General features: G+C 41.4%; 1 protein-coding gene across 3 annotated transcripts in view; it reads left to right on the top strand.

The window, feature by feature from the left end:
- The first annotated feature begins 507 nt into the window (after positions 1–507).
- Positions 508–22,533, top strand: part of gprc5cl1.L (G protein-coupled receptor class C group 5 member C like gene 1 L homeolog) — a 35,220-nt gene continuing 13,194 nt past the window's right edge. The window contains exon 1 of one of the 3 annotated variants that reach the window (XM_041577427.1): positions 508–656. The gene's annotated coding sequence lies outside the window, so the exon portion shown is untranslated. Of the gene's footprint in view, positions 657–1,003; positions 1,268–22,533 lie in introns of those variants that run through there. The other 2 variants (XM_041577428.1, XM_018235061.2) reach the window with 2 other exon arrangements.

The following is a 22,533-nucleotide window of genomic DNA, read 5'->3' as shown; positions in this document are numbered from 1 at the left end:
TCTCGTACATAAAATAAATGATGTTTCTGATATACGTGATTGTTCTTTTTTCATTTTATTATACACTTAAAAAACTATGTTTTTTTTACAGAAGTAGAGTTACACCAAAATTCTTGCATATTTTCAAAGCTCAGGTTGTCCTGAAAAAAAAACAATATATTGTTTTCCTGGGTAAACTAAAAGACCGCCCCAGGAAAGGCCCCTAAATTGAAAGAGTACAAAACGTCTAAAAACTGCTTGGCAGTAGAGGTTCGCATTTAGGACATAACGGCTGGCAAGGAAAGGATAAGGGCACATTAAGATTCAGGAAGATTTAGTCGCCTGGTGACAAGTCGCCTCTTCTTTTTGGGGCGACTAATCTCCCGAAAAGCCTTCCCATGGGCTAGAATCTAAATTGCCGATTATGTGTGACTGTTCTGCAGCCCTCCCCTTTGGACTCCAGCTTCTACTTGGCTTCAAGCAAACAGGCTACGGGATTCTAAGCAGCAGCAGCTGGTGAGAGGGAGGGGAGGTGGAGGAGTAGGTGGGCTCTTGCCTTTCCTGGTTTGCCAGGCTAAAGAAGGGGCTGAGAGTAGAAGAGCTGAGCTGAGCAGCCGACTGCTGCCTGGGAGTGATGCTGCCTCCTCCTCCTTTACTCCTCAGCACGTCTGCTGCAGGTAGGGTTGTCTCTGTCTCATTTCCCTCACTTCCTAAAGCTCCTTCTTTCCTATACCCTACCTTCCTGGAGCTCCCACCAACACCAGCAGCTCCATTTCATGCGAGGAGCAGCTCACTTTCCCCAGTGTACAGCCCAATTTGTTTGTGTACAAATTGGGCTATTTTAAGACTACTTTTTAGCTATTTTTTTAGTCTTTGGCAGCTTTTTAAATGTAAACCTGGCAACCCTGCCCAGCCCTGTTACTGTATATGATTCATATGTAATAACGTCACTTTAAGCACAGATACCTGTTATCTTATCCTTGCCAAGCACTGAATGAGTTAAGGCGGGACTATAAGGAGTGACTGTACCTGTACCTCCTGAGGGGAGCCCGAATGACGTCATTGTGATGTCAGGAAACTCGGGCTTGACTAACCTCCGAAGAAGGAGGAGAGGGGTGGGGAATGAGCCACTAACGCTTTCTGCTAACGTGAAACAGAAGTCATTTATCTGCGGACCCTGTGCTGGTGGCTTAGCCAGTTAGCGCAGACAAGCGTCCACTTATACTCCCCGGCGCTTGGATTAACCCACGCTTCTTCGGGAAAACTTTTTGGAGAGCTCACGTGTCAGGTAAAAGTCTCCCTGTGCTGCTTTGCATTATATCTTTTGGTGCCACTGCCGTAAGGTGCATCCGTGGACATAGGCTTGACACGGATCTGCAGCCCTTTGACTTTCCGTGCCACCTGGGTATATAGCCATGGGGCAGATGGCCTCTCAGTGTTGGCAATAAGCCAAGCTTAATATAACTGAAAAAGGTTATGGGGAATTCGCAATATATGATTAGGGTTATTTTGCATACAGATATTGTTATCCTGGGCAAAAAGTATTTTTTGTGCATATTTAACTTTATTATAATTGGTAGGGGCTGTCATAACGCTTGTCCTGGTAAGGTAAAATGGAAATTAACAGTGCTAAATAGGAGTACAGGTTATCCAGAATGCTTGGGAGGTTTTCTAGGCAAGGGATCTTTGCATTATTACTAAATATAATTTAAACATTAATTAGTTAATAGGATTGTTGTACATCCAATGAGGACCAATTACAGTGCCTTGCAAAAGTATTCACCCCCTTGGCTCTTTACCTATTTTGTTACATTCAAACCTGTAATTTAAATGTTTCTTAATCTTATTTTATGTGATGGATCTGCACAAAATAGTCTAAATATATATAAAAAAGAATACAAAACGGAAGTGTCACATGATCTGTCAGTATAAACACACCTTTTCTGAATGGTTCCACAACAATGTTACCACAACAAACCTGCCAAGAGAGGGCCGCCCACCAAAACTCACAGACTGGGCAAGGAGGGCATTCATCAGAGAGGCAACATAGAGCCCAAAGGCAACCCTGAAGGAGTTGCAGAGTTCCACAGCAGAGACTGGAGTAACTGTCCATAGGACGACAATAAGCTGTACACTCCATAGAGCTGGGCTTTATGGAAGAGTGGCCAGAAAAAAGCTATTACTTAAAGTTAAAAATAAGAAGGCACGTTTTGAGTTTGCCAAAAGGCATGTTGGCGACTCCCCAAATGTATGGAGGAAGGTGCTCTGGTCAGATGAGACGAGTGGTTTAAGGGGAAACTTTTAAATGTGTTGGAATGGCCTAGTCAAAGTCCAGACCTCAATCCAATTGAGAATCTGTGGTCAGACCTGAAGATTGCTGTTCACAAGCAAAAACCATCCAACATGAAGGAGCTGGAGCAGTTTTTCCTTGAGGAGTGGGTAAAAATCCCAGTGGCAAGATATGGCAAGCTCATAGAGACTTATCCAAAGCGACTTGCAGCTGTAATTGTTGCAAAAGGTGGCTCTACAAAGTACTAACTTTAGGGGGGGGGGGGTTGAACAGTTATGCACGCTGAAGATTTCTGTTATTTTGTCCTATTTGTTATTTACAATAAAAAAAATACAACTTCAAAGTTCTAAGCATGATCTGTAAATGAAATGGTGTAAATTGAGGCAACAAAACATGAAAAATGCCAAGGGGGGTGAATACTTTTGCAAGGCACTGCGTGTCTTTTTTTTTTTTTAAGTACAAAGTACTGTTTTATTATTACAGAGAAAAAGGGAACTGTCTTTTTAAAAATTGGAATGATTTGATTAAAATGGGCTTTATGGGATACGGGCTTCCAGAAAATACTTTTGCTGTGTTGCTAGTAACTTCTAGTTATGCCACTAGATGACTGTGTGATCTCTGTCTATATATTACACAGGAGAGAATGTTTAAATCCATGGTATTGTTTTTTTCTTAGGAAATGACAGTTTTTTTGTTGGCCAGAGTTATTTGTATCTAATAAAGGGCACCTTCAAATCATTACAATCGTTTTTGCAGATAAATGGTTTACAGCTTGAAAAAAGTTATAGTCATAGTAGATGTGAAATTCCTTACCTTCTCTCCCAGATAAGCAGTTGTGTCATATTTTATAAAAGAGTTTTCTCACTCCATTTGTTTCAGATTCTGTAAGAAAGATGAACAAAGATACATTAACCATTGCAGACCAGTTATGGAATTATATGATACTTTATAAAAACTGCTTGGGAAGGGAAGTTTTTACATTGTATTCCTGATGGCTATTAGAGTTTAATAGAAATCAATTAGTAGAAGTATATCTGAATTCTGACATTCTATATATAAATAAGATGTTTTCTCTTTATATTATCTTTATTATGATCTTTCTGGGGCTTGTGACAAAAAATCTATTTCAAGAAAGCAGAAGCTAAATGTTATTTGTTTTGAGGTGTGTGTTCAATAAAGGTGTGCAGTGCAAGGGAGTGTCTCTAATTTACAGTACTTGTACTGTAGGGATTTGATAATTGTGCATTAGGCTTTGCTGCTTCCTACTTTTTGACTGCCAGGTTTCTCCACACTTAAAACACAGCATCGAAACATCCAAAATTGCCAGAGTTTCGCAAACATATTTGCTTAGAAATGCCTGTGAGGGCGGGTTTCACCTGAATTGTGAATTTACAACTGAGACTCATGTGAACATTGGCCATAGCGGTGTTTCTCTTGATTCCTATATACTGCCATAAGGCTATTTGTTGGTTGTTTTGAAAGAATGCAGCAGGTCGGCAAACCTCAAATAATGGTGAGTGTAATGGGCCTTAGGAGATGAGAACCATATATCCCTGATGTTCTGTTCAATTAAGTTAGGGATATGATGTTCTTAGATCTGTGTAATAAAGGTGGGTGAGTTGTAGGTTTCCTGCTAGCTCTGTGTATTAGGGCTTGATAACTGTGTATTGGTGAGGACCTGATCACCTTCGATGCCAGCAAAGCACAAAGTGCTTGATGAGTATAGCAGCACTTGGTTGTACAATGCAGAACAGTGTGCTATAGTGTCTGATTAGTAGGAGGTAAAAAATAAGCTATCACTGGAAGCTGGATGAGTATAAAGTGCATTGTGATGTATTTTATCACAGTATATGTACAGGACAAGATGTTTGACTGCTTCCATATGTGGTTTTTCTAGACAAATGTAAAGGCCCATTATCATTAATGAGCATTATTTAGTAAACATGAGCTGAAAATGCCCCAGAAACTCTTCCTTCTCCCATCTGCACAAATTGCCCCAGGATAAAAAGACTAGTCAGTGCTTTGTGGGCACATGGAGGGGTGCAGCTGTTACTGCTGCATATTCGAAGCAAGGTTCTTTCTTTAATTAGAATAAGAAAGGGCAGGAAGTGATTTAATAAAAAGCAGTTTCACTGTGACTAATTACAAGAACCCCTGGGGTCTTTAAAAGCTGGATAATGGCCACTTCAATAGACTTGTAAATGATTATTCAACACAGGAGCTTTATAAAGAGATTTTTCAGTAATAAAACAATAAACAGAATAAGTGTGTTTTCGTAGCATATTAAGTATCAGTTTGAAACATCTGTAGAAATAATTCAAATCAACTGGACTTGCTGTGTTTTATCAGTCATCCGACAGGCTTTCTCAATTTTGAATTGAGAACGTCTTTGCCATAGATAACTACCCTACCACCAATAATTTATGGCTAATGGGGGTTATATGCAACATGAGATTATACCACCCAACATAAGAAAATTAGGGCATTTTATGCTACACTCCCTATCCACTCCAGCCTTATTTACTTAACCAAGACACAGCCACATCTGCCTTAAAAAAAAAGTTCCCATTAAATCCCATGAGCAGGCCCGGACTGGCAATCTGTGGGTTCAGCCAGAGGGGCTGCTATAAGGTGCCATAGAAAGTCACTATTCACAGGCCCGGATTTGCGGCAAGGCCGCATAGGTCCGGGCCTAGGACGGCAAAAAAATAAGGGCGGCATGCCGCGCAGCCACATTATGGGGTCGTGTGCGTCCCCATTCAATTACAGCAGCTGCGCCGGCGTTTTTTCGCCAGCGCGCTGGGAAGGGGAGGTGAGGTGGGCGCTAGGCCGCGCGGCCGCCTGGTTGGACCGCGCGGCCTAGGGGCGCCTCTCATTGAAATACGGCGCGGACTATTTAGTGGGCTGGTGGGGGCTGTTTGGGCCTCTGTGTGGGCTAATTGGGCCTCTGTGTACCTGAAATGCCAGGGCCATTTGGAACAGTCTTGCATAAATCAGGAAAGTACAAATATCCAGAGAACTGCACACGGTAAGTTATATTTAATTTGGATTTAAAAAAAACAAATCCCTATGCTATAATTTCACTGAAGTGATTCAACCTATGGATAGTTTTTACCACAGCTGCTCTTTGGCAATGGACAAAATTCCCCTGGGCACCTGTATCTGCTCCTTATTCTGCTGAATGACAAGTGCCCCATTGGATTTATTTGGCACCATGGTCTAGCTACTTATATTCAGTTATATTAGGAGTGGTGGCAGGCAGAGCAGGCATTTTGAAGGCATTGTGTTTTTTTGGCGTATGTCAGTGACAGACAAATTGATGCATTTACAGTTGGCTTCAAATCATAAATGGGCTTTGTCGGTAGTGGCTGTTAGAAACCTGGTGCTCAAAATTCAGATTTGGTAAATCGAGAAAGATGTAATCCAGATAATTTAAATTCAAACTATTTCCCTGTTGCTGATCTCTATAAACACAAAGACAGTATTTTATATATAGAGAAATGTTTACAGAGGTATAACAATGGAGTAAGTTGCCATTTAAAATCATTATGCAGAAGCCAAAACCCATTCAAAATAGGATACAATTACTTTTGTTTGGAAGATATTATCCATAGCCCATCCCATACAGCCAGCTCTTCATACAGGTTATGTGACTTCTATTCTGGCTCTAACTAGCAGATCTTGTCTTTATTTACAGTTACCTTAGCATCACAAAATCAAACTTAACGCCAACACTGCTCAATCAGAGTCAACGTTCTAGATTAACCCTTTTAGAATCACTTCTAACAAAAAAAGGAATGCTGAGCGGTGTCTCCTTTTGATACAATATATTTGACTCATTTCTTTTAGGCTAGATATAAATCATCAGAAAACTTCTAAAGAGGCTGGCACAAGCCTGGACCCACGAAATAGTGAAGCCAGAGTCAGGTTGTAAAAGAGTTAAAAAAGCTTACATTTTATTTCCATAATTAAGAAATTAAGAAAGTTTTCTGGTGTTTGACTCCCCTTGCTGAAGGTCTGGGCCGTGTGCACCCGGGCCCCACGTTTACAACAGTAAGCTCATACAAAATGTCTTCGGATATAGCACATACTGGTTAAATAATCTGGCTAGTTTACATATAAATCAAACTAAAGAAATATTTTTTTTTCTGTGTGATTAGTCACATATTATATTGTCCATCAAGTTCAACCTTTTAACTTTTTTTAACCTTCCTAACTGCCAGTTGATCCAGAGGAAGGCAAAAAAAAACATCTGAACATGACATACATTTTCAAAAACATATTATTTACATTTTATTTCCATAATTAAGAAATTAAGAAAGTTTTCTGGTGTTTGACCCCCCTTGCTGAAGGTCTGGGGCGTGTGCACCCGGGCCCCACGTTAACAACAGTAAGCTCATACAAAATGTCTTTGGATATAGCACATACTGGTTAAATAATCTGCCTAGTTTACATATAAATCAAACTAAAGAAATATTTTTTTTCTGTGTGATTAGTCACATATTATATTGTCTCCTGATGAGAGAAACAAAGTAACAATAGTAAATTAGGTTGAAAAAAGCCACACGTCCATCAAGTTCAAAAAGGCTGCGAATAAATTTGCAAAACGGCTACGAATAAATTCGTAAAACGGCTGCGAAAATTTGCTTGGGTCAAAAAAAATTGTTGCCAAAAATGAGACGCTGGTGCCGTTTCGCAAATTTTGAGGGAAATTCGCAAATTTTTCGGCAAAGCGAAACGGTGCAAATTCGCCCATCGCTAGTCATTTGATCTTATTTAATCCTTTATGACCCTGTAGCGGGTAATACTTGCTCTGTTTAACACCTCTCATTGAGAGAGTTTATTTGACTTCCATCTTTAAGGAAAAAAGGAAGTGTCTTTTTTATTTGTTAAATTTGATCTACTATTGTTAATTCATAATTTACTGTTTCCAAATGTTCACAACCTGGTTTATTATTAGTATAGTTCTGTTTATGCCAGTGGATAATATTATTACTATGATGTATTTTCTGAATCTACATATACTCAGTTTTGATATTGAAATTCTCACATAAAATTGGAACATTATCCCTTGTTTCTTGGAATGTGAATGGTTTAAATCATTACTCCAAGAGAAGTAGTATACTTAAAAGATTAAAAAGTACTAAGTGTGATATTGCCTTTTTACAAGAGACACATCTTAACCCTGTAAGTGCCACATATTGTATAATCTACGTTCTGTGGCAAAGTAACTTGAAATGCCACAGATCGTAGATTCTACGTTCTGCAGCATTTGCAGGTTTGGGAACGGAGAAGCGGCTTGTAAAGCCGCTCGCTCCATTCCGACTTGTTCCCCAGCCCCTAGGCAACGAGCCTAGACGGGGAACAAGTGGCCCCTGGGTTGCGATCGCCATGGGGCCCCAAGGCAGCAGCAGGCACGTGCAGCATATATGCCCTGCTGCTGCCTGCACTTTCAGAACGGAGGAGTGGCTTTACAAGCCGCTCGCTCCGTTCTTAGTGTACCTAGCAGGATCCCCAGCCCCTAGGCAACAAGCCTAGGCGGGGAAAGATGGGCCCCTGGGTCGCGATCGCCATGGGGTCCCAATGCAGCAGCAGGCACGCGAAATGTACGTGCTCTGCTGCTGCCTGCATTTTCTGAACGGAGGAGCAGCTTTTAAAGCCGCTCGCTCCATTCCAACTTGTCCCCCAGCCCCTAGGCAACAACAGAAGTGGGGAACGAGTGGCCACTGGGGCACGATCACCCAGGGGCCCAAAGGTAGCAGCAGGCAAGGAAAATCTAGCTAACCTACTGCTGCCTGCGCTTCCTGATCCTCAAGCTCCAACTACTCACCAGAGCCAAAAAAGAAGACGGTCGCCAATTGTTGCAAGTCTGCCTCCAGCCCTCCTGGACTACCTACAGCCTGCCACCCCAGGTTAGTGCCCCCCACACACAAAAAAAAACAGTTATTGTACTAATACACTTACATTCACACTTATACACACATACATTCAATTTTGGGGGATCAGGGGGGGTCACACATATTCACAGCACTTGCACACACATACAAGCACACTTTTGCTTGCACACGCATACAACACACATACAACACACAATTTGCCTATTGTACACACACACATACACTATTTTGTGTTTTTTTTTTCTTTTATTGCATTGTCTGTTTTTTGCCTGTAAAAACTGTTTTATTGCCATTGCGAATAGCGTATTTGCTAATTGACTATATTGCAATTTCAGTGATATTGGTGCATTTTTAAACATTTTATTGCATGTTTAGCCATTTTATTTCATTTTCAATTTTGTGTAGGTGTTGTTCGCTTATTTCTATCCGTAAAACCTATTTAGCCATGCTAAAATAATCAAACTTTGATTCTGACTGCTAATTACATTAGGCTAAAAAATAAAAACATTGATTTTGTGGTTTTTTGGATTTTACTGATTTTATACCATTTGGCTCAGTTCTTTGTTACTTCATTTTGCCCATGGAAATTTTGTCTGTTATATATTCATTCTGTGCGCGACACAGTTTGTTTTATCTATGCATATCAGGCATCAACCTATTCAGTAGACCCCTGCCGTTCATACTTAGGATGCCTTTTGCTGGTACGTTACAAAATGTGGGGTATATAATGGGGTAAAATGCAAGCTTTCTGACTATTTTTAGAAATTTCATAAAAACTGTTATGTTTAGCATAGCTTTGCAGTTTGGCAGTTTGCAGTAGAAAAATGTTATTACCTGCTTTAAATTTGTCAGAATGTGTACTTTTGGAAAATGTTTAGTTTTCTAGGTCTCCATACTGTTAGGGGGTCATATGGTGCATAATACACATACCGGGTATTTTAGAAGTCAGAGTGTCATACGTGAAAATTCATATGTACTATTTTCATTTGGGGTTCTCTGTATGCCACCTAGTTTGGTAAATATTTTCATATCAGGCATCAAACAGTTCAGTAGACCCCTGGCGTTCATATTTAGGATGCCTTTTGCTGGTACGTTACAAAATGTGGGGTATATAATGGGGTAAAATGCAAGCTTTGTGACTATTTTTAGAAATGTAAAAAAAAATGTTGTGTTTAGCATAACTTTGTGGTTAGTTTGCAGTAGAAAGATATAATTACCTGCTTTAGATTCGTCAGAATGTGTTCTTTCGGAAAATATATGGTTTTATAGGGTCTCCATATTGTGAGGGGGTCTTATGTTGCATAATACACATTCCGGGTGCTTATATTGTAGCAGTCAGCGTGTCATACGTCAAAATTCATACGCCCTATTTGGATTTGGGGGTCTTTGTATGCAACATAGTTTGGTAAATCTATGCATATTGGGCATCAAATTGTTTAGTAGACCCCTGCATTCATATTTAGGATGCTTTGTGCTGGTAATGATACATGCACGGTACGATGCTGGAAAGTTGAAGCTTTGAGTCAATTTTAAGGTATTTCACCAAAACCACCAATTTTGGGAAAGCCTAGCGACTCAGTAGTTTGGAGCAGAAAGGCAAGGGTACCCATTTTAGATTCAGTAGAATGTGTACTTTCCAAAAATATATGGCTTGGTGGGTAAACATATATTTCTGTGTTTTGACCCAACAAAGAATGCAGTCAATTTGTTGATTTTTCAGTAGCTGAATATGCGCTAACTTCATTTTGGGACCTCTAAATGCCAGATACTTTGGTAAACCTATGCACCATGGGCACCAAACTGTTCAGTGGATCCCTGGCAATCATATTTAGGGTGCTTTTTCTTGGTACATAATGATTCATGGGCGATATGATGCTGGAAAGTTGAAGCTTTGAGGCAATTTTCAGATATTTCACCAAAACCGACAATTTTGGGAAAGCTTTGCTCGTTTGGAGCAGAAAGGCATGGGTACATTCGGTAGAATGTGTACTTTCCAAAAATATATGGTTTTGGGGGTATATATTTCTGTGTTTTTACCCCACAAATAATGCAGTCCATGTGTTGATTTTTCATTAGCTGATAGATTATTCAATTTGCAGGTGAGTGATTGCTCACCAAAGTTAATCACATCTCAAAAGAGATAATTAACTGTTTAAAATACAACTGCAGCTGGGGAGTCTGTAAAACAAGCTAAATACTCTCCCATGCTCAATGCACCATGCAGCACTTTCCAACTCAAGTCTCCAGTGGGTCTAGGCACCAAACTGGAATAAAGAGTTGCCACTGAGGTCTTTCACCCTTATTAAGCACACATCTCCAGATGGTATCATAGCAGGAGATGAGGGCAAGGAAGTGTACAGTGTGAAGCATTAGAGAGTACAGCAGCTTCCTTGTTATATCATGAAAGCATGTCAATGGAAAATTCTCCAACTGGCTCAAGTTGGGGGAAGGAGGTGCTTGGGTGGATTGACGGGTTTTGGGTGCTATTATTATGTCTGGAGGTGAGGAGTCTCCAGATTCACACTGCAGAGAACCCTCCAGAAGGCCTGAGCTCTTGGACCAGTTGATCCAGGCAGATGAGGCAGCAGCGTAGACCTCTTGACACTCTTGTGCCTGCTCAAGATCAACTAGGTCCTGGGCCACAAGAATTACATCATCAGCATAGGCTGAGAGAACCACCCTCATGTTGGGTTCTTTGAGCACCAGTCCCATGAGGCTTTTCCTTAGGAGACACAGGAAGGGCTCATTGGCCAGTGAGTACAGTTGCCCCGCATTCTTCCGGAACTCCTCGTCCAAAGACCAGAGGTGCAGTCAGAGACCAGTTGATTTTAACTAAACACTCTGCCTATAAGATATTGGTGATCTACATTGTCAATTGCCTTCTCTTGATCCAGAGAGAGAAAAGCAAGAGATAGACCAGTCCTTCTCACAAAATGTAGCAAGTCTCAGTTTAAAGACATTATCAAAAATTGTCCGACCGGGGACTGTATAAGGTCAGGATGAATCACCTCTGCCAGCACAGATTTGAGCCTGAGTGAGATAGCTTTTGCCACGATCTTATAGTCTGTACTGAGCAGTGAGACTGGTCTCCAGTTCTTAATAAGGCAGAGATCCCCCTTCTTAGAAAGTAGTGACAACACTGCTGGACAACACGGAAGTGGCAACTAACCTTTCTTGAAGGCCTCAATTAGGACCCTGTGGAAATCAGGGCCCAGAGTATCCCAGAAGAACTGGAAAAACTCTACGGTCAGTCCATCAAGCCGAGGAGATTTATTGTGGGGCATTAAACTGAGCGCTTGAGAGAGTTCATCTAGAGCGATTGGTGTTTCCAACCTCTCTTTTCTCCACTCACTGACCACTGGAACCCCATCCCATAGCTCCTCACAGGCATCTGGAGAAAAAAGGTTTTGATAGAAGGACCGGGCTCTGTCCCGGATAGCCCCCGGATCCTCAAGGGGGGTTCCATCCTCCGCAAAAAGGCACGTGATTTGTTTTCGGTTCCCCTTCTTCTCCAGAGCATAGAAGAATCGCGAACCACGATCCATATCACAAAGTAACTGCATCCGGCTTTGCACAAAGGCACCACGAGCCTGTCGTTGTTCCATGTTACGCAGCGCTTCTTTCCTTTCTAGGTATTCACACTGAAGGGCTTGGTCTTCAGAGCCTGATAGCCTTTATTCAAGATCAAGCACCTCCCCATTCAGTGCCTCAATCTCTGCATTGCGCTGCCTGCTCACACTTTTGGTATACTCTTGACACAAGAGCTTTAGGTGAACCTTGCCTACATGCCACCACCGGTTCAATGTGGCAAATTCATCCTGAAAAGCCCTCCAGCCTCTCCATGTATCCCGGACTGACTTTGCAAAACCCTCATCTTCTAATAAACTATTGTTAAAGTGCTTTTGGCAGAGATGGTGCGATTGACATTTTCGAGGATACACAATTGTGGTCTGAGAATGGTGCCAATCTAATGGTGCTTGACTGGGCTTGTGACATGAGATGGCTTGATATATATATCCTATCAATCCGGGATTGAGAAACATGACCATCTCTCATCCTGACATAGGTGAAGGCAACCGTCTCTGGGTTCTGTTCTCTTCAGATGTCAACCAGGAGAAATGAGCAAAACTGACTCAGACGAGTCCCTTTTCTTGGGTACATTGCGATCTCGAGCATCAAGGGTATAATTAAAATCACCCCCTATAATCAAGGCTTCATCAGAGTCAATTGTCTCCAAATAGGCTGACAAACTTTTAAAGAACCGTGGCCTCTCTGGTGCGGTAGTAGGAGCATACACATTCATTAGATTATATGTTCTACCTGACTCCTGGATCCGAAGATGCAATAGACGGCCAGAGGTAGCACTCAGGACCTCTGGCTGGAAGGAATCTGAGAAAAGGGTCACCACCCCACATGATGTCCCAGTGAGGTGATTAAAAAAGACCCTTCCCTTTCACTCCAGATTCCAGCTTGTTTCAAGCTCTGGAGTGGTGTGGATCTCTTGGAGGAAACTCACAGAGGACCCTCCTTGACGAAGAAAGGAGAGTACCTGAAACATTCGGAAAGGATTCCGACAGCCATTAATATTAAGTGTGCTTATACTGAAGGCCATTACTGAGTCTTAGGAAGTGCTTTAACCTTAATCAAGGTCTGATGAGATAAACATTTTTTGTGAAACTTCATTATACGGAGATATTCCGCTGTTCCATAGTTCTTGGCCTCTTTTATGACCTTAATGTATTGTATCACAGAATTGATAACCAAAGGCAAATCATGCTACTTCTCCAGAGCCATATGCAGCTTCTTCTCTAATTTAACACCAAGGGTACTCTCAAGAAACTTTTTGAGTTCCTCAGCAGGGATGATTGGGGAAAAAGGATTTGCCACTCCTATGTCAACCTCCTCTTCAATGTTCCCCTCATCCATGAGCTCTTCCTGGCTAAGGGATTGATCATTTCCCCTCTCCACTAGAGCTTTGAGAATCTCTCCACAAGATGTTGCAGGAAAAGGATCAGAAACACTTTTCTGGAGACCCTCCAATGGCTCAGGTGTTCCCTCAACTTCACCTGAAACACATTTGGAAGTGTTTGACACAGGAGCCACAGAACTAATTAGCTCCCCAGCAACAGGTGGAGCTTTGGAGACACGATGGTTAGCCTCTGCCCTCTCCACTGATTCCTGTGCTTTCTGGATGGCAATAACATTGGGGTCAGTGGAAGACAAGGGAGGAGACATCTTAGCATGAACAGTAGAGTTTGTCTGACTACCCTCATCCATATTCACAACTCCACCCCTCACCATCCTTCCCAGCAGTTTCATCTGCAGGGTCCTGTATGGGGGTTAGAACAATATTCTTCCCCTCCTGGAGTGAAATACCCTGAGGCACTAAAAACTGAGGCTGGTTGTACTTTCCAAATCTCAGCACTTCAGGAACACTGACTGCCCACTCTGCAGGAGTCTCATTAGGTGTCTCTTTACACTCCAAGGGAAGATCTTCCAAATGATTTTTAGTCAGATACTGCACCACTGACTGTGTGGGGACACCCACACTGCCATGTTCAAGGCCGTGCAGACCATTAACCTCATTATTCCCCACCTGGTCTGGAGGCAAGAGTGCATGGTCTGACACCGGTTGATCGTGACCAACAGTTGGGCCAGACAATGTCACCACATGAGGAGCAGATGTTTTGCTGCCCTTTTTACCCTTGGTTGGGGGTGCTCCATCATTCACCACTGATGCCCATTCCTCAGGTACCAGCCAGTTTGATTTAAATTCCCTCTTTTTCTTGGCATCTGAAGAGGAAAGGTCACTATCTGCCCCAACCCCAACAGGTGTTGCAATCATGGGTACCCCCACACCCTCAGGGGTGCCCATAACAGGGGTACAATTTTTTGTGGTAGGAAAAACTGTGGCCTGGGGGATGCATTGACATTATTTCCCCCTTCTCTTTTGCTGCAATTGTAAGACATGCTGCAGCCTTAGATATCTTCAGTGAAGGAAGTGGAGGCTTGGATGTTGTAGAGGTGGGTTGTGTAACAGCCACCTTAAGGTTCTTTAGTGAAGGAGATATCCCCTTTGAGGACCCTGCTGAAATAGTCCCAGCAGGATAAGATGTTTTATTTGAGGCACTGGGGGCAGGAACAGGGGCTGTGGTCTTAATATGCCCTTTGGGGCAACTCTGGTGAGTGTGCCCCAGGTTCTTGCAAAGAAAGCACCTCACTTCCTCTGTGCTGTAAAAAAATTTATACAGCACCCCTTCAAATGTAACCCCGAAAGACGCGTCAATAGTGTCTTGCCCGTGAGGTAAAAGTAGTTGCACCTGCCTTTTGAAGGAAAGGACGTTCCGTCACTCTGCTCTCATTACATCCCAGAGGAATTTTAGACATATATGATTTTAACTCCCCAAGGGTTTGCAGGTGGGGGTACAATAAGTGCAATTAAACACCAAGAAGAAGGACGGCACTCTGGTACAAAGGAATATAGATTTATTCCATACTCCTGTAAGGATCCAAAGCCCTATGCGTTTCGGGAATCACTCCCTTAATCATAGGCATCATAGGCATAGGTGTTTAATTGGATTTCAGCAGTGGGGACGCTGCGGACAGAGCACCCGACTGGAGCAGCAAAAAGGGAGTGTGAACCTTGAGCGGTCCTTTTTCGTTGAACCTAGGTACAATAAGTGGTCTTGCAGGAAGGGGGGCACATTAGATTAAACCACCCTTGTGCCCAATCCTTCTAGGGGTTCTACAGGGACATAACTCCCTCCCACTGTGATACCCCTCTCCACCAGAGCATGCACTGCAGTTAGCGTATGGGCAAAGATTAGCTTAGCTTTCCCATACATTTTACTTGCTGCCACTACTGCAGAGGGGCCCACCACTTCAGCTGCAGCCTTTATATAAGCCTCTATGCCTTGACATTAGGCATCTGACCCCATGCTTCCTTGTAAGCTTCTCTACCCCAGCAGTGAATTGGCTTGGGTTGCTGCCAGTAGCTACCGCCTGTGCAAATGTTTTAGCAGGGGTCACATTGGCTGCAGCAGCAGAAGTAGAGGCAGTGGGGCTTTTTGACATGGGCTCTGACTGGTTTCCTTGCAGAGCTACAGCTGGGTTTTTCAGATCCTTTTGCTTTAGAACCCTGAGGTGTTTTTTTATAACTTTAATTTTTATTCCCTCCCATTATTTTACAAAACACCACCCAAAACGAAAGCTTTATACTATTGATCAACAAAAAAGTGGAGAAGCTGTGGCAGAGAGAGGGTTAATATGAGCAGGTGCCTGGGATCTGCACTGCTGCAAAAGATTTTATATTTATACTTATATTAAATCCTTCTCCCTTTAGCTTTCTCTCCTCACAAGACTGAGTTCAAAATACCCACTCAATCTGTACAAAAAGTAAACAATTTGTGTTGAAACAACAGAAAAATGCAAATGAAACTGACACCCAGGTGCGGGGGAAGGGTAGGGGATCCAACAGTGAGTTTGTAGCCCAAAACAAGTGAAGGGAACTGGGCTAGGAATCACTCACCTTCAGGGTCAAAAGAAAAATCGATTTTTAGTAAAGAAAATCAACTCAAAACTTCCTAAATTTCACCCACCAAGTGGACAACGCATTCATACACCAAGTGAAAACAAAAAATCCTGTCTCAAACAGGGATTTGAATGCTTAATTCAGCACCAAACAGAGAGCTTTCTCCTGTGTGTTGATTTTGCATTAGCTGAAGTTACCCACAGGATTATTTGTATGCACTAACTTCATTTTGGGGCCTCTAAATGCCAGATACTTTGGTAAACCTATGCACCATGGGCACCAAACTGTTCAGTGGACCCCTGGCAATAATATTTAGGGTGCATTTTATTGGTAAGTAATGATTCATGGGTGATATGGTGCTGGAAAGTTGAAGCTTTGAGGCAATTTTCAGATATTTCACCAAAACCGACAAATTTGGGAAAGCCTTGTGACTCGGTAGAAAGGCATAGGTACCCATTTTAGATTCGGTAGAATGTGTACTTTCCAAAAATATATGGTTTTGGGGGGTAAACATATATTTCTGTGTTTTTACCCCACAAAAAATGCAGTCCATGTGTTGATTTTCAGTAGCTGAAAATTGTCCTGGACAATTTGGATGTTCTAACTTCATATTTGGGTCTCTAAATGCCAGATAAATTGGTAAACCTATGTACAATGGGCATCAAACTGTTCAGTGGACCCCTGACAATCATATTCAGGGTGCTTTTTCTTGGTACCTATTACAGTGTGGGATATGCTAAGCAGCAAAATAAAAACCTTTGAAGTGATTTTTCAGAATTTTGATACATTTTTATAAAAACCACTACGTTCAGACAAGCTTTGATGTTTGGTAGTTAGGAGTAGAGAGACATAGTTACCCATTTTGGAATCAGCAGAATGTGTACTTTTCAAAAATATATGGGTTTCTGGGGTAAACCTAATGTTTCAGGATTTTGTGGCCTTGGAATCTAAAGTATGCCGCTTTCTGCCTTGTGCTTTCAAAATTCGGTAATATACTGCCGGGAGTTTTTGCTGTACAGAAGTCCTAAATCTGACTAAAACTATACATATCTGGTATTTGCACGTACGAGAGACATGAGGCTTTCCAAATCAGTTGGATTTTGATGCGTAAAATGAAATCTTTTTCTGGTATAAATTCATATATTGTGAAAAATAGAGTTTTTTTTTTGTATTTAGCGCTGTAAATCTTTTTGCAGAGGTGGAAATACATGAAAACTCTAAAAAATTATTTAGAAAGTTCAGTTTCTCCCGAAAAAAACAATGTATAGTTTTCCTAGGTAAACTATAGGTTTCCCCTCAGAAAATGCCCCTAAAGTGAGAGAGCACAAATGTTTAAAAAACAGAACAAGAAAGAACTGACCCATGTATTTGCACCCTCCCATCAAAGCATGTCCACAAGCTCGTATTTATACACCATTAAAACTTAACTTTTATTACTGATAAATAAGATAAAAAAGTCCAGTGATAATTAAAACATGGTTAGGACCGGGGAGACGGATTAACTTGGGGTAGTGGGCTGGTGGTACGGATAAGTGGTAAATGTATGCTAGTGGAGGTCACCCCAAAAAACTGTTTAAACACTATTCAGTAATAAATATGGGTGTAATCAGGGTAGTAGATTACATGCAATGTTATGCAACACAAATTGCCCCCTTAGAAGCACATAACCCAAAGGGTCAGTGGGGCCTAAATCGTGGGGGTTGTGTAAGTCGTTCACTTAGTTAGCACCCCCGATGTGTACAACATTAGTATGGGTAGAGTTGCTGCTAATCGTTGGAGAGGCAGGCTTGGTAAATCCCAGAGCTTGCATCTCTATTGGAACAACCCCTGGTGTGCAGCCCTTGGTCAGCCAACCCCTTCACCCACAGCACAACCCTCCCAATTGGCGGATATCTGCTCTGATATGAGCGTTGAAGCTTCCACCTGAAGCAGTACCTTGTAAACCAACCCCTTCACCCGCAGCGTAGCCCCCCCAATTGGCAAAGCTGCCTTAAGTTACAATTGGCAAAGTTGCCTTAAGTTACAATTGGCAAAAGCTGCCTTAAATTGCGAGAAGATGGTGGTTGCAAAGAGTTGTAGTTGCAGGTTGCGTACTGCTATGCAAAATTAGTGGGAAATACCTGTAAAAAACACTTCCATACCAACCCCTTCACCCACCACACCATGCCCTCCCAGTAAGCGGTGTCAGCCCCTTATTTTTGTCCGTTCCGGCGCCCTGCCTAACCAATTTTAAAATTAATAGAGCGCGTTTCACCAAAATCCAGTGTCGGACTGGAACCCCAGGGTCCCACCCAAAAACCTTTGACCAGGGGCCCACCAATTAATTTTAGACAAGTGGCCCACTTTAAGTACTATTACTCTTCCTCTCCTCACTCAACCTCTATTCTCCTATTCTCTTCTTTACATACTATAATTTATTATTCCATCTATTTAGCCTCTGTGTTCTTATAGAAATAGGGAATGACCATGAAATAGGCCAAATGTTTAGCAGCATGAGGGCCCACTGAGACCTGGGCCCACCGGGAGTTTTCCTGGTATCCCTGTGGGCCAGTCCAACACTGCCCATGTCTAATGGGTTTTGTCAAATGTTTCAAAAACAGCTTCTAAAAAAACTTTTTTAAAAACTCCTTCTTTCTACAAAATTATGAATGACAAAATATCACCCTTTCTATCTAACTTATTTAATGATATTTTATTTTTTGATAAAAGACTACCCTCTAGTGAACTCTCAAACCTTAGAGTCATCCCAAAAAAAGACAAAGATTTATCTCTTCCCTCCTCCTTTAGACCAATTTCTTTATTAAATCAGGATATTAAGATACTATCCTAGGCCCTGGCTGAGAGACTTTCTTTAATTCTTCCCTTTATAATTTCTGAGGCCCAAAATGGGTTTATTAAAAAAAGATCAGGAGTCAAAAATATTAGGGCTTTGATTCATATTTTATTTTATGCCAAAAAACATAAAATTCCTTGCTCTATATTCAATATTGACGCTGATAATATCACATGGGAGCACCTTTTTTTTTGCCTAAATAAATTTGGTATTACTGGCCCCTTTTCCCAATATATTAAATATCTTTATAAATGTCCCAAAACCCAAATAATTTTTAGCGGTGCTAAGTCATCAGCTTTTGAAATATTTAAAGGTACAATGCAAGGTTGTCCTTTATCGCCCCTTTTATTTAATATTGATTTAGAACCACTAATTTGTTTTCTTGACTCCTCTAAGGTGATTAAGGGAATCACTATCAACAATAAACAAATTAAAGTAGAAGTAAATGAGACTTTGCAGACGATTTGTTGCTAATTCCAGAGTCTGCTTTAATTAATTTTGTATGGAATGGTAAAAAAGCAAAGATTGCCCTTCATAAGTTGAGGGCTCCAGTTAAGTTTGGTGGGCTAAAACGACCAAATGTTAGAGCTTTTAATTTATCAGCCCTCACCAGATATCTCATTGAATGGATCTCCCAGGGTAATTAATTTACTAATTCTGAAATTGAAGTTTTTCAAGAATCCCGTTTTGACATTTTATCTGTACTACATAGCAAATGGTGTAAGGTCCTCTGTGATTTAAAAAAAAATCCTCTTTTTCGAGACTCTATTTTTGTATGGAAACATTTATTTTCTCGTCATAGCTACAGCTATACCCAAACTCATTATGCCGGCTATGCTCTTACTTAAAAACCATCAGATTTTCTTAAACATGATACCTTTTTATTTTCTATGAAGGAAAAACTACTAGTCTTGATAAAAGACTTTTTCAACCCACTTAAAATGTCACTACTAATTTGGTCAGATCTCAAAGGAAAATATAATCTTCATGAGTCAGAACGATATTATTACCATGCCTGTCAATGTGGCCTCTCTTTGATACAGAATAAGAATAATTTAGTATTATCGGACCACAAACTAGCTGAGGTTTTGTCTAAATTTATTGAATTTCGTTCATTGATTTCAATCGACTCTATATCTCAAAAATTTTGGAATGATTATGGGTCAGGCCCACATCCATTACTGGAAGTTTCTTTAAAATGGTCTGAGTATTTACAATGCCGAGTATCCCCTTCTGACTTGGTGAAGTCATTAAGTAATTATAATAAATTAATCCTAGGAGAACACTGGAGGTTACAACATTTCAAACTAGTACACAACATTTTTCTAAAGATACCTTTACCAGTCCTTTTCCGTTTTGTCCAAAATGTAATGAAACTAATGTTTCTCTTTTCCACAATTTGCGGTCCTGCCCTAAAATTAAACTATTCTGGAGGGAGGTCACTAATTTGTTGAACAATAGATTGAAAATTAAGATACAATTATCTCCATGTTTTGCTCTATTAAATTTAGAGAGTGATGGTTTTTCTTTACCTTCCATGCCAAAATTTATATCCCATGAAAAAAAGACACTGACAAGTTTATTTTTAGCCTCTGCCAAAAAAGCTTTATTACATTTTTGGTTACATAAAGAGTGTCCCTCAGTGTCGGATACCATTTCTTATATGAACCAACTTAGCTGGCAGGAAGCTTTAAAAGCAAAATCAAATGGGAGGAGCTCTAAAGAATCCTTTAAACTTATATGGTCCCCTTATTTTGAGTCGTGTGTTTCTAATACCAAAGATCAAGTTTTAAAGGAACAGTAAAACCAAAAAATGTAAGTGTTTTAAAGTAATGAAAATATCATGTACTGTTGCCCTGCACTGGTAAAACTGATCTGTTTGCTTTAGAAACACTATTATAGTTCATATAAACAAGCTGCTGTGGAGCAATGGCGGAAATTGAAAAACGGCTATATGGCACAGGTTAACTAATGGATTATATAAACAATAATGGAGAATTGTTTCATACTTACCGTAATTCTCCTTTCCTGGTCACTCTCCATATCGGCATTACACCCAGGGTAGGCCCCTCCCATTCCTGCCCCTAGCTCAGATAGTCCCTCCCTCTTTAGACTTTAAAAGGTACCCCAGAACTCACCTCCTTGTCTAGTACCAAGTTTAACAATCTAGGGTGGGGAATGCTGTTATGGAGAGTGACCAGGAAAGGAGAATTACGGTAAGTATGAAACAATTCTCCATTTTCCTGGTCACTCCATATCAGCATTACACCTGGATATACCAAGCCATAATAAAACTAGGGTGGGAAGAAGAAAACATATCTCCGACACCAAAATATGCCAAAAAGAATTTAATTTTCAGATACAAAAGCCAGTTGCGATCCTGCTGCAAAAGCATGATTGCTGGAGGTCGAGACATCCAACGAATAATGTCTAATGAAGGTCTTAGCAGATGACCAAGAAGCTACTTCGCAAATCTGTGAAGTTGGGACCTCCGCCAATGCTGCCCAGGATGCAGCAATTGCCCTGGACGAATGAGCCCTCAAACCTTCCGGAGCTAGCTTGCCTTGAGACTGATAAGCTTTTGAAATGCAAAGACAGATCCACCTGCTGATCGTTGAAGTTGAGGCCGCTTGTCCCTTATGACATCCTGCAGGAACTAAGAACAGCCTGTCTGAGATCCTAAACGGACCAGTCATTTCCAAATAGCGAACCAGACATCGTACTGGATCAATCTTCCGCATCTCCTCCAGCTCTGCATAATCTGACCTGAGTCTAGGAAGAATGATCTCCTTCTTTAAATGAAATGAAGAAACCACCTTAGGTAAAAAAGTTTTATCCGGCTTTAGAATGACCTTATCATGTAAGTATAGAATATGACCTGGGCTACAGGAAAGCGCCTGTAGCTCCCCCACTCTTGATGCGGAAGCTATAGCTACCAGAAAAAGAGTTTTGATCGTCAAACACCACAGTGAAATTGATTCCAAAGGCTCAAATGGTTCTGAGGCTAACGCCTTCAGGACTAACGGAAGACTCCAGACTACCGAAGTAGATCTCCTTGGTGGTCGCAGTTTGAGAGTGGCCGTAAAAAACCTTTTCACCATAGGATCTTCCGCCCAAGATCTGTTAGTTAATGCTGAAATGGCCGACACATGGACTTTTAGTGTTCTATATTGTAGACCCTTATCCAAACCTTCCTGCAAAAAACCCAAAATATGAGACAGTGAAATCTCTACTGAATCATTCTGTAATTGTTTCCACTCCAAAAATTTTTCCCAAATTCTGTAATAAGTTGCAGAAGTAGAAGGCTTCCTAGATCTTAACAGGGTCTCAATTACACCTTCTGACAATCCCAAGTCCTCCAGTCTCTTGCGCTCAGTCTCCAGGCCTGAAGAGATAAGCTTCCTGGATCTGGATGTAGAATCGGGCCTTGACTTAACAGATCCCTCCTCCTGGGAAGAGGCCAAGGTGGAGCAATCGCTAACTTTGACAATAGCGGGTACCATGGTCTGCGCGGCCATCTTGGAGCAATCAATATTAACTCTGCCTTCTCCTGAATAACCTTCTGAAGAGTCTGAGAGATGAGAGGGACCGGAGGAAAGGCATACATCAGCTGAAACTTCCAGTTCTGTAGGAGAGCATCCGTTGCCTCCGCCCTGGGACAAAACCTTCTGGAAAAGAAAATCGGGCACTGGGTGTTGCTGTTTGATGCCATTAAATCGATCTCTGGGAGACCCCATCTCTCCACTAGCAACCGGAATACATCTTGATGCAGGGACCACTCGTGGACCGACAGAACATTTCGACTCAGAAAATCCGCCTTCTGATTCTCCACCCCTGGCAGATAAGCCGCTGTCAAAAGAACTAGATTTTTCTCCGCCCAAGAAATAATCGGCTGAACTTCCATAAGTAGAGACCTGCTCTTTGTTCCTCCCTGTCTCTTGACATAAGATACTGCCGAAGTGTTGTCTATCAACATCTTGACAGAGGATCCCTGAAGAACATG

Source organism: Xenopus laevis, chromosome 9_10L (assembly GCF_017654675.1).
Source record: "Xenopus laevis strain J_2021 chromosome 9_10L, Xenopus_laevis_v10.1, whole genome shotgun sequence".
Lineage (NCBI taxonomy): Eukaryota > Metazoa > Chordata > Amphibia > Anura > Pipidae > Xenopus > Xenopus laevis.
This window is presented reverse-complemented; position numbering and strand designations above follow the sequence as displayed.